This window comes from Elephas maximus, chromosome 8 (assembly GCF_024166365.1).
Source record: "Elephas maximus indicus isolate mEleMax1 chromosome 8, mEleMax1 primary haplotype, whole genome shotgun sequence".
Taxonomy (NCBI): domain Eukaryota; kingdom Metazoa; phylum Chordata; class Mammalia; order Proboscidea; family Elephantidae; genus Elephas; species Elephas maximus.
In genome coordinates, this window is record NC_064826.1 from 16,125,507 (window position 1) to 16,137,790 (window position 12,284).

At 41.7% G+C, this 12,284-nt stretch overlaps 1 protein-coding gene and 1 non-coding gene across 5 annotated transcripts in view; both read right to left on the reverse strand.

Moving 5' to 3' along the window:
• EXOC4 (exocyst complex component 4) overlaps nucleotides 1–12,284 on the reverse strand; it is an 830,068-nt gene that overhangs the window by 359,157 nt on the left and 458,627 nt on the right. The gene's annotated exons all lie outside the window — the stretch shown is intronic.
• Nucleotides 4,422–4,528, reverse strand: LOC126082298 (U6 spliceosomal RNA). Its single transcript, XR_007518535.1, has one exon. It is a non-coding gene; the product is annotated as a U6 spliceosomal RNA (small nuclear RNA).

The following is a 12,284-nucleotide window of genomic DNA, read 5'->3' on the forward strand; positions in this document are numbered from 1 at the left end:
ACGGGTTGGTTTTTTTGAGTTTTATTGCTTACAAGGCAGGGAGGAATAAAAAGCCCTTGAGAACAACTGGTGATTCATGGCTCTACAATGGATTCTGGGCATTTATCTATTTATTTCATATGTTGAGCCCAGGGCGAAGAAGAGAAGTGAGACACAGATTTTAGCCTGCTGGTGTAATGGAGGTAACTCAGTAGACCCTGAATTAAAGCCACTTGCTAGATACACACACACACACACACACACACACACACACACAAAATCTCATACACATATGTATACAACATATACAGAAGAAGGGGCAAGGTATAAAATGAAAATGTCTACTTGAAATCAAAGCCCACTTAAAACTCAATTCACTCTAAAAATAAAACTATGCTTGGTACTAACCTTATAATCTTTACTGCTAAATTTCAAAATGTCTCATCTCTGATCACATTGTACCTGACTCTGTTTAGGTGTAATGTGACATGTTTTAGGTATCATGTGACATGGCTTGGCTTTCACCCAGGTGGAGTTAATGCTGGGGAGGCAGCAAGACTTGGTGTCAAAGGCGTGGCCTCTAGCACCAGACAGACCACAGCTCAAATTCCAGATTTATCATAAAGGTGCCTGATCTGGACAGATTGTTTCACTGTTCTGAACCTTGGCTTCTCGTATATAAAAGTAATAAAATATATTCACAATATTGATAGTAGGATTAAATGGAATAATGTAGGTAAAGTGCTTAGCATAATGACCTGTGCAAAGAAGTCATTTCTACTCTTATTAGCTAGCTAATAAGTGAGTGAAGAGTCCAAAAGGAGTTTATAGACCAGAACAAGTGTGCATCGTGTTATAGGTGAATACAGTTTAAGTTACAGAGAGCTAGAAGGCAATGAAGTAAGGAAAGTTTACACTGAATACCAAGGCAAGTTGCCAGTGAATATAACCATTTTCCAAAGGAAGGACAGAAAAGTCCAACTCGAACCTGACAAGGGCCTTAGGTACTCTTTGGTTGATTCAAATGGCTAAAAAGGTTTAAGGCCGCCTATAACTCTCAATGTTATCTACAGTTCTGAAACAAAAATCTGAGTTCAGTGAACACTATGTGACAACATCAATGGGAAGTCCCAAGAAAAATTTCCCCAGTACATACTGTCTCAGAAATGATCCTTTCAAAACAACTCCCAAACAAAGAGTCACTTTCAGGAAAAAGCAGCTGTTTATCCTGCTGCCAAAGGTTCACAAAGCCATTAAGTGGAGGTTTAGCTCCCTTGTAACTTCCCTTTTCCCGACCTGATGCACTACCATAAATTTTTAACGTAACGTTTTAAGGTCCAGTGAAACAGTTCTAAGTATCGACTTTAGCTGCAGCTTCTTCTCACCCAGTGACTGTCGATCAACAAGAAATGTGATTTTGGGAGCAAAGGAAGAATCGGATATTTATGTGCTGTTATCAAATTAACAAACTGTCAGGTGGCAATGTTTGAAAAGAGCTTTGCCAAGGAATATAAAAGGGAAAAAAGTGACATTCAACTGTAATTACCCTAAGGCATAAAAGTGAATTTGTAGTTTTTCAATGTAAATAATTTAAAAACAAGTACATGCAAAGGAAAGTGATACGCACTATAAGCAATAAAAGAACACGAACAAAAATCACAACAATCTCTAGTGTTAATGACTTTTCTTGCACAAACTTGTTTGTTAAATTATTTACATTGAAAAGATTACACTTTAACATGGAGCAACGGTCAAATGTTCGGCCACTAAGTGAAAGGTTGGGAGTTTGAACCCACCCAGCCACTCTGTGGGAGAAAGACCTGGTGATCTGTACCCATAAAGATTGCAGCCTAGAAAATCCTATGAGGCGGTTCTGCTCTGTCACATGGGGTCACTTGAGTTGAAATCGACTCAATAGCACCTAACAACGATAACCACATGACACAGCAAATACAATAAATGAATAAATAGCGACCCTATAGGACAGAACAGAACTGCCTCACAGGGTTTCCAAGAAGCAGCTGGTAGATTTGAACAGCCAACCTTTTGATTAGCAGCCGAACGCTTAACCACTTCGCCATGAGGGCCCTGAATAAAAAATGACTATGTCACAAAACCTTATTTGTCTTAATTTATAGGCAAAGAAATAGAGCCTCTAAGAGTTTCAGTTACTTGGCAAAGTCACAAACTAGTAAATGGCAGAGCTGGTATTTAAAAACAGGTCTGTTTGATCCCATCACCCGTGCTTACAGTCACTCCACTACAGCCATGTTCCTGTTCATGAGAACTCCAAAATGTCATGTGTGAATTAAAGTAGACAACAGGAACCAGACTTGAGTGGGATGCATGCCAGGGACATGGACTTAAAGATGGGCTCGAGAGAGACTGGGGGGTGGAGGGAATTGGAGAAGTAATCATGGAGGAAGAGGCATTCGAATTGGCCCTTCATAGACTGCCAAGATTTCAGTAGGTAAAGAATGAACAGAACAGCACTGCAAACATGAAGGAATTTGCACAGCATGAGAAAACTCAGAAATACAAAATTGCAGCAACTACTGGAGGGCAGTGAACAGGCTCACAGCCACATCAAAAAATAATTTCCTGGTTAGGGAGTTGGGCCTTGATTTGTAGGCAGTGGGGAGCCATTATAGACTGCTGAACAGGGAGTTTGTGCATAATGACTCAACAGAGGTCAGTGTAGAGAAGGGTGGCCTGATGCTCACTGATTCAACAAATCTAAGAGTGTCTGCTGCGTGCCAGGCAGCTTTTGAACGGAGTTCGTCAAACTCTCTTTGCTACGCTTCAATAGACTGCTATTGTTGTTGTATGCCATTAAGTCGATTTTCAACTCATAGCAACCCCATGTGACAGAGGAGAACTGCCCTACAGGATTTTTTTTTAATTTTTATTGTGCTTTAAGTGAAAGTTTACAAATCATGTCAGTCTCTCACACAAAAATTTATTGCTAAATACTCCCTATTACTCTCCCCCTCATGAGACAACCCGCTCTCTCCCTCCACTCTCTCTTTTCTTGTCCATTTCGCCAGCTTCTAACCCCCTCTACCCTCTCATCTCCCCTCCAGGCAGGAGATGCCAACATAGTCTCAAGTGTCCACCTGATCCAAGAAGCTCACTCCTCACCAGCATCCCTTCCCCAATCCATTGTCCAGTCCAATCCCTGTCTGAAGAGTTGGCTTTGGGAATGGTTCCTGTCCTGGGCCAACAGAAGGTCTGGGGGCCACGACCACCAGGGTCCTTCTAGTCTCAGTCAGACCATTAAGTCTGGTCTTAAGAGAATTTGGGGTCTGCATCCCACTGCTCTCCTGCTCCCTCAGGGGTTCTCTGTTGTGTTCCCTGTCAGGGCAGTCATCGGTTGTAGCCAGGCACCATCTAGCTCTTCTGGTCTCAGGCTGATGTAGTCTCTGGTTTATGTGGCCCTTTCTATCTCTTGGGCTCGTAATTACCTTGTGTCCTTGGTGTTCTTCATTCTCCTTTGATCCAGGTGAGTTGACACAAATTGATGCATCTTAGATGGCCGCTTGCTAGCAATTAAGACCCCAGACGCCTCTCTCCAAGGTGGGATGCAGAATGTTTTGTTAATAGATTTTATTATGCCAATTGACTTAGATGTCCCCTGAAACCATGGTCCCCAAACCCCCACCCCTGCTATGCTGGCCTTCGAAGCATTCAGTTTATTCAGGGAACTTCTTTGCTTTTCATTTAGTCCAGTTGTGCTGACCTCGCCTGTATTGTGTGTTGTCTTTCCCGTCACCTAAAGTAGTTCTTATCTACTGTCTAATTAGTGAATACCTCTTCTCCCACCCCCTATAACCATCAAAGAATATTTTCTTCTCTGTTTAAACTACTTCTTGAGTTCTTCTCATAGTGGTCTTATACGATATTTGTCCTTTTGCAACTGGCTAATTTCACTCAGCATAATGCCTTCCAGATTCCTCCATGCTATGAAATGTTTCACAGATTCATCACTGTTCTTTCTCAACGCGATTCATTGTGTGAATATACCATAACTTATTTATCCATTCATCTGTTGTTGGGCACCTTGGTTGCCTCCAGCTTTTTGCTATTGTAAACAGTGCTGCAATGAACATGGGTGTGCATGTATCTGTTCGTGTAAAGGCTCTTATTTCTCTAGGATATATTCCAAGAAGTGGGATTCCTGGATCGTATGGTAGTTCTATTTTCTAGCTTTTTAAGGAAGTGCCAAATCGATTTCCAAAGTGGTTGTACCATTTTACATTCTGACCAGCAGTGTAGAAGGGTTCCAATCTCTCCACAGCCTCTCTGACATTATTGTTTTGTGTTTTTTGGATTAATGCCAACCTTGTTTGAGTGAGATAAAATCTCATTGTAGTTTTGATTTGTATTTCTCTAATGGCTAACGATCGTGGGCATTTCCTCATGAATGCGTTAGCTACCTGAATAAAAACATGGAACACTTCACGAATACGTATGTCATCCTTGTGCAGGGGCCATGCTAATCTACTCTGTATCGTTCCAATTTTAGTATATGTGCTGCCAAAGCAAACACCCTATAGGATTTCCTAAGCTGTAATCTTTACAGGAGCAGGTCTCCAGGCCTCCCCCCTCCCCCAAGAGCCACCAGGTGAGTTTGAACAGCCAAGTTTTCAGTTAGCATCCAAGCACCTAACCACTGCATCTGCAGGGCACTTGCTATTCCCTCTGTCCCAAATATCTGCATGAATCACTTCCTCACTTCCTTTGGCCATTGCTCAAATATCGCTTTGATAGAGACCTCTTTCTTAACAGCCTTGTTTCCCACTATATCTTTGCAGTACTTATCACCAATTGTCCTATTAAATGATTTATTCATAAAATAATATAATCAAGATAACCCATTGCTGTCGAGTAGATTCCCACTCATAGTGAGCCAGCCTACAGGACAGGTGGAACTGTCTCATAGGGTTTCCAAGGTTGCAAATCTTTATACAAGTTGACTGTGGAGCAGCTGATGGGTTCAAACTGTTGACCTTTTGGTTAGCAGGCAAACACTTTAACCCAGAGTGTAAGCTCAAAAAAGATGGAATTGTGTTAGTTTTGTTCACTGATGTACCCTTCAGAGCCGAGAACAATGCCATGTACACAGTAGGTACTCAATAAATAGTTGTTGAATGAGTGAGTAAATAAATGAATGTACGGAGACGCACAGTGGCAGAGGCAAATGTCACTGGGCTCTACAAGAATTGAGATGTAAGAGGTTCTGCTTTGCAGTCTGCATCATTGACCTGTCTTTCAGTAATGAGTTAAAATGTTTGTCCTTTACTTCCACTAAAGTCTAGTTTGATGGAGATATCTTCCAGTTGAGTTTGGAGTAACTGAAAAAGTAAGTGAAGGATTCTCAACAGATCTAGTAGATCTCTATGCCTCAAACTATTCAACAAGAAAGGCTGTAAGACTTCTAAAATGTCGGCCTGGAAGAACCGGCTTGACCATGGTGCCTAAGACCCCAGACCAAAGCACCCAGCCCAGGGACAAACCTGCCACTGCCAAATCCCATGAACCTTGATAGTGGGATCTTCTGCTCTCACAGAATTTAGATCTGATGACCAGGAATTACATGTAAGGTGATCTGGGTTATATAAATCAGCACTTCACTGTTAATTTTGGATAGGTCATTATCGAAAAAAACCTATCCTTCTTCAGTAGCCCAAGGTATTACTCCCTGTCTTAGTTTTCTAGTGCTGCTGTAACAGAAGTACCACAAGTCGGTGCCTTTAAAGAACAGAAATTATTTTCTCACCGCTTAAGAGGCTAGAAGTCTGAATTCAGGGCACTGGCTCTCAGAGAAGGCTTGCTCTCTGTGGGCTCTGGGGAAGACTCTTGTCTCTTCTAGCATCCCTTGGTTCCTTGGAGATCTTCACGTGGCATCTATCTCCCCCCACTTGTTTTCTCGCCTCTGTCTGTGCTGCTTCTTGTACCACTCAGAAAGGATTACAACATACCCTACACTGATACGGCCTCATTAACACAACAAAGAGAACTTTACTCCCAAATGGGATTTCTTCCAGAGGTACAAGGATGAGGATTTACAGCATCTACTCTGGGGGGACACGATTCAACCCATAACATTCCCCATTAAGTCCAACAGCTACTCGGTGTTCTATCTCCACCCTAACCAACCCCACCCAGGATATAATGAAGGAACCCACAGAGGACGTGGAAGGCTGAATGCAACTGCTCCAGGTTTAGCAGAAACCGCCACAGGCCAAGTGGCGGCAGCTGCTGCACAGCTGGCTTTGACATGGACCACCTGACCTCTCCCTGCCCCCTTTCTGCCCTTTATAGAGCTTTCATTTTTGCAAAGAACCCCAAACCAGCAACCTTAGTGAGCCACAGATGAGTAGCACAAATAGATTCACTCATATGACAGATTTCACCTGGTAAATCAGTAACGGCATGAATTCCAAAACAGGTATATAATTTAAGATTGTTAATGCAAATGCAGGCATAATATTTGCTTTATAAGTAATACTCATAAAGAAAGAACTTTTTATTCTCTGAGGGATACAAATAAAATCAAAGCTGCGAGAGGATCACTGAGCTAGGAAAAGGTTAAGAGCAGTTTAAATAATGAATACAGAAGTGGAATTCTGGCTGACAGAAATTTCTTTTTCCTGCTACTGCATCCACATGGCAATAATCCAATCTAAGAAGCTGAATTTATGCAGTAAGGGCATAACTCAAAGGCTGCTTGTTTAAAAATGCAACAATTTAGGGCGGTTTGGAAGAGTGATATTATATACCACTTTGTATTCTAAAAGGCAGGGAAATTTTACATTGCTTTTCACCGAAGACACTTAAATGAACACTCCAGTAAAAATTAATGGATTATTTTCCCTTTCAGGATGACTTTTAAAAGACCTAGAATTCCAGTTGAAGTGCTTAACGGTTATCAAAGAACTAAAGTTTCAAAAATGTTTCCAAATTGGCTACTGATAGAAACACGTAATTGCCCAAAGTGGAATTTAACAGTTTCTCACTTTGGAAATGATGTATTTCATCCTTAACATTCCTCGGTCTTCAGAGTCTCGAGTTGTTGTTCTATTGCAGAGAGAATTTAACTATCTTTCTCCATTGAAAGAGCCTCTGGTTTTCCACGGAGCCCCAGGTGAAATGGAAGGCGACGAGAGCTCAGTGCACCCTAGTCAAGTAGCGGAACATGTGTTGTCAAAGAAACCAGCTTCTCTTAAGTTTTCAGTCTTAAACTCTCCAAATCAAAATGCACTACTGATAGGGTTCCAACTTTTCCTTATTATGACAGAATGGTTTTAAACTTTCCAAGTCCTTACTGGGATAAGGAGTAAGGCCTGTTTAGCAAGAAATCAGAAAGGAACGCTGCATCTCTCAAGTTCTGACCTCCCCTTTTCTGCCAGAACGGGCACGCAGCTGCTGTTACGGATCTTCATCTGATCTCCCTTACTTTAAAAGCTGTATATTCAAACTCAGCTCTGCCAGGAACTACGAAGCATCTAAGATTTTACCCTGCTTGCAAACTAACAAGTTAGACTTCCACAGTTTCATGCATGCCGGCAGATGAAAAGATATCCCAAGGTCAGAGGCAAAGGACAGTATATAGTTCTCAGAAATAGCGGTAGGCAGAGTATCATCAATTTCTTGCACTGGTTCCTTAAGCCCCATTTCCAAAAAGCCAAACAATGAGGGTCAAGTGACACATGTACACACAGTAGGTTGCATTACAAGAGGGAAATACTGAGGTTAGGAAACCGCAGTCTTTCATAATGGGCTGCAAACAAACACACCCAACTTTGTCCTGGAGGGAGGAGTTATTTTTATGATACCGGACAGCAAAGAAACCTGTCCTCTACTCCAGAGAGAGACACAGTTTCTCTTACCAGGCTGTTCCTTGACTAGGTGGCCCACAACAAAAGGGTGTCAGTGCCTCTGTTCACAAGACATGCAGAGACACAAGAGACTCAAGGAGAACTGTCTCCCAACAAACTCCTTCTTACCATGTAAACCTGTCCCATGGTTGCATGGAATAGAGAAACCTGGCTTACTAAGAGGTCATGAAAAGGACCTCTTAGTAAGTCTTTTGATGAAGTACAGAGGTTAAAAAACTTACTCCATCTTACACCAAGTATCATATTATACCTGCATCTGTCTTTCTCTAAACCTTACAACGACCTTAATCTAAGAGTGGTAAAATCTGACCTCTAACATAGTTAGAAGAGTTCTGGTGGCACAGTGGTTAAGAGCTTAGCTGCTAATCAAATGGTCGACAATTCAAATCCACCAGCCAGCCGCTCCTTGGAAACCCTATGGGGCAGTTCTACTCTGTCCTATAGGGTTGATATGAGTCAGAATCAATTTGATGACAACAGATTTTATTATGTTTTGTTTTAACATAGTAACAATGTTAGGAATAGGAATGAGACCTCTTTACTTTCAAACACACCGTTCTCTGCCATACCACACTGCCTCCCTATTAAAAGAGATTCTCTGTCTTATTAATGGTTCCAATTATCAGCTTTGATTCCTGGTTCTTTTCCCTAAGGGTAATGTATGAACCCCACACAGGTAATACTCAAAAAGTAAGCTTGATGATGTTTCAAAGTATTTTTCTTTATAACAAGCTCCTAAGAGTATGGAAAACAGTAAACTGCAAGGTGATGTCACTGCTGATAAATGTGCAAAATAAGGACGTTTTTCTTAATCATAATGAAAAAATGGAAATGAAGTTCCATGTTTTCCCATCTTCGCCCAAAGCCAAGGCCGGTCCATTAATTAAGTGACAGGAAGAATGAGTTCTCTGAAATTCAAGTTCTCCATTTCCCCTTAATTGGATACAAGCAGTAAATGCAAGAGCAAGTCCACCAGAAGCAAAAGAAATAGAGCAAAACTGCGATTTTAACATCAAATACCACCGGTTAGATACATATTTACTTGAAGAAAACTGAAGTTTCCTACTTAATGCTAGGAGCCCTGGTGGCGCAGTGGTTAAGAGCTTGGCTGCTAACCATAAGGTCAGCAGTTTGAATCCACCAGCTGCTCCTTGGAAACCCTATGGGGCAGTTCTAATCTGCCCTATAGGGTCTCCATGAGTCGGAACTGACTTGAAGGTACATAATAACAACAACATTTAATGCCCAAGAGAATATCTTCTTAAAATTATCACATAAATTTTACCCTTGACTAACAATCTGTTGTTTTTGTCAAAATTATGGGCCAAGCAGGGGGCATATTTAGAACGGCAGTCAAGCCACAGTCTCAAGTTATCTACCCCCTTGCTGGAATAGAAATACTATGGAATACCATGGAAATACTATTGTTCAGTCAACAGTACAGCTGGGCTGCCGTAAGTATATGTCAATAAGTTAAGCCAAGTACTATTTTCAGTTCTCTTAAAAGCTCTTTGTTTCTGATATTTTAATAGAAAGTAACTGTGGTAGGGGTGCACAGTCTACCACACAGTCAGAGATTTCTAGTTTTAGAACTTGGGAGACCTCAACAAATAACAATGTCTTTTTCTTTACCATGAATAAGAATGTAACGTATTTCCAGAGCAAGACCTACCATTTTGGCCATCATGGTTACTTCGTGCAAAGTGCTTGTCTTCTGACTGGCGGCTCTGCCTTCCAATCTCATCGCTAATGACTCAGAGGCAACACCCATGGAAGAAGAGCACCCTTCGGTTGCATAATGTAAAATTATTCTAAGTCTGTATTATCTTGTATTACATTTTAGCCTATTATTTACCAGCAAAACAGGTGCTCTACGCATTTGTACAGATTAGGAAACTAAGGCCCATCTCTCAAACTCCTATACTTATCAACCTATTTCAGAGGTAGATTCACTTGTGCAAAAAATCATGAGGGCTTATCCTGGGCACTGAGCAAAGAACTGGGAATATAGTGAGAACAGAGACACAGTCCTTGCCTCCAGAGGCCCACGGCCCAGTGGTGGTGATTTTGGGGGACAGACACACTAGACAATCACATGCAATCAACCGCGATCCAGTGGAATAAGGGCCAATAATAATTCTGAACTCCTGTGCAAGCCATCAATTCATTCATTCATTCATTTATTCATTCATCCTTACTTATTGAGGACTGGCTAATTTCTATCGAGCACAATACTAGAATGATAAATAAGACATTGCAAACTTGTCTAAAACTCTGGCTTACTACAAGAAAAATAATTATGCTTCTTGAAAAGGTGAAGCATGTTCTAAGTTTCTTCCAATTCAATTTAGTGAGAAACCATCAAAATCTACTTCAAAGAAAAATAAGATTTTTACAGTAGACCTGAGAAAGCTTGAACCTGTGTAAGGTGGAAACTTGTCAGAGAAGGAAAGTATTCTTTCCACTAAAACAAGCAGGAAAAGATAGTAAGACTGCACCCTGTCAAAGGTGGAAAACTTGCAAGACCTGGGAAAACAAGACAGTCCCCTCAAGTTCCGGCACTCACAGATTTCACCGTATACTGTTTTATTTGTCACTATGCTTTATTAAAAAAAATAATTTTTATTACTTTTTTAGCTTTGTTTTTGCAGTGCAAAGCCTCAAACTGTGCACACAATGAATAGCAGCAGATGGAACAAGGCTTGAAAGCCTAATGCAATGAAGACTGTAACTAAAGGAATGAACGGCTAAATGGAAGTCAAAGTTCAAACAACTCATATCCACAGCTTTCTGGAAAATAAATTACTTCCATCTAAATAGTCTGGATGTTTTCAGTTTCTTTACCCTTTAATCCACCTGAAATGCCCACGACCACGATACTTTTCCTAAAATACCACTCTACATCCTTGTTTGACAAGAAAATCTCCAATGGCTCCAAGCTGCCTGGAGGATACCTCTTTAGTCTCGCATTAAGGGCCCTCCATAAATCTGGTCTTTTTCTCCCAAAATGAGCCACTTCTCAGAAAAGACTAGCCCACCTAGTGTCCTCTAAACATGCCTGCTGCCAATAGCCTCACTCCTCTTTCTCTTCGAAGACCATTATCCTACCTTTTCCTGCCACATTTATACCACCTGATGAGTGCCTATTTCATTTAATCCTCACTAATTTTTTTTTTTTTTTATAGCCCTATGAAGAAGGAAGCACTATTATCCTGCTTTTACATTTCAGAATACTGAGACTAAGAGCAAATAAGGGCCTAAGGTCACACAAACAGCCAGGGAGTGAGGAAGCCAGGATTTGAACTGAGGTCTCTAATTCTACAGTCCAAACTCTACCACTGCAGTGCAATAAGCAGGGTTATCTGATGGTGACCCCCAGAGCTCACTCAGTGGTGCCCGGAAAGCTGGCTAGTGCAGGTGCAAATCTTTCTCGAAGAAGAACGGACTGCACCCCGACCCAGTTTTCCCCAGTACTGGTGACTTCACCCCTCAGAAGGGATGGGGAAACCACAGCTTCTGTAAGTCTTAGGGTGTCTAGATACCAGGGAGCCGACATTCTCAATCACCTTCTGTAAGCAGCTGGGCCCCAAACTGAATTTCTTGGTCCTAAGCAGCCTATGTATGCCTCACTGGCAAGGCTGCTTTCCCCTTCTTGCCCAAAGGCAAGGCAGAAAAAACAGGACACAAACCCACACTGCAGGCTCAGCAGAGCCCAAACTCCACTCTGCTTCTCCGTGCAACGAGCAAGAATAGGATTCCCTGTGTGGTATAAACAGTTAAGTGCTCAACTACTAGCCATAAGGTTGGTGACCTGAACCCACCCAGAGGCATCTCGGAAGTAAGGCCTGGCAATCTGCTTCAGAAAGGAAACAGGCTTGAAAATCCTAAGGAAGAGTTCTACTTTGCACACATAGGGTCACCATGAGTTGGAATCTACTTGACAGCAACTAACAACAACAGCATGCCTTCATTTCCCTTGCTGACTTAGCCTTAGTAAGTTCTCCCCCTCCCCAGTAAAATCTACTCTTTGACCCATGCTGGGTGAGGCTATGCAATCAGTCTTGAACCCTGGTACACGACAGATGGAGACCTAGGTGGAACCTACCGCACATGATGCCTTTGGCCACGAATCTTTCCCATTCTTTAAAGGTTGGGCCGGTATTTCCTCTGTGAAGAAGTCCCTGATTCGCCTTATTGAAGGAGGGTCTTTTGGCCTCTGAACTATAGCAAATGTTTGTTATACATATCATCTAAGGCACTTTTTTTCCCCACAAATATGCATTTTTATCGCAACGAACTTGTAAGCTTCCCAAGGGTAGGGGAGGAGCTCTATATATTTAGTTCCTTCCACATGCCCTGTGTGTATGCCTTGTATTAAGAATTTCATGTGTATCTGCTGGTTGT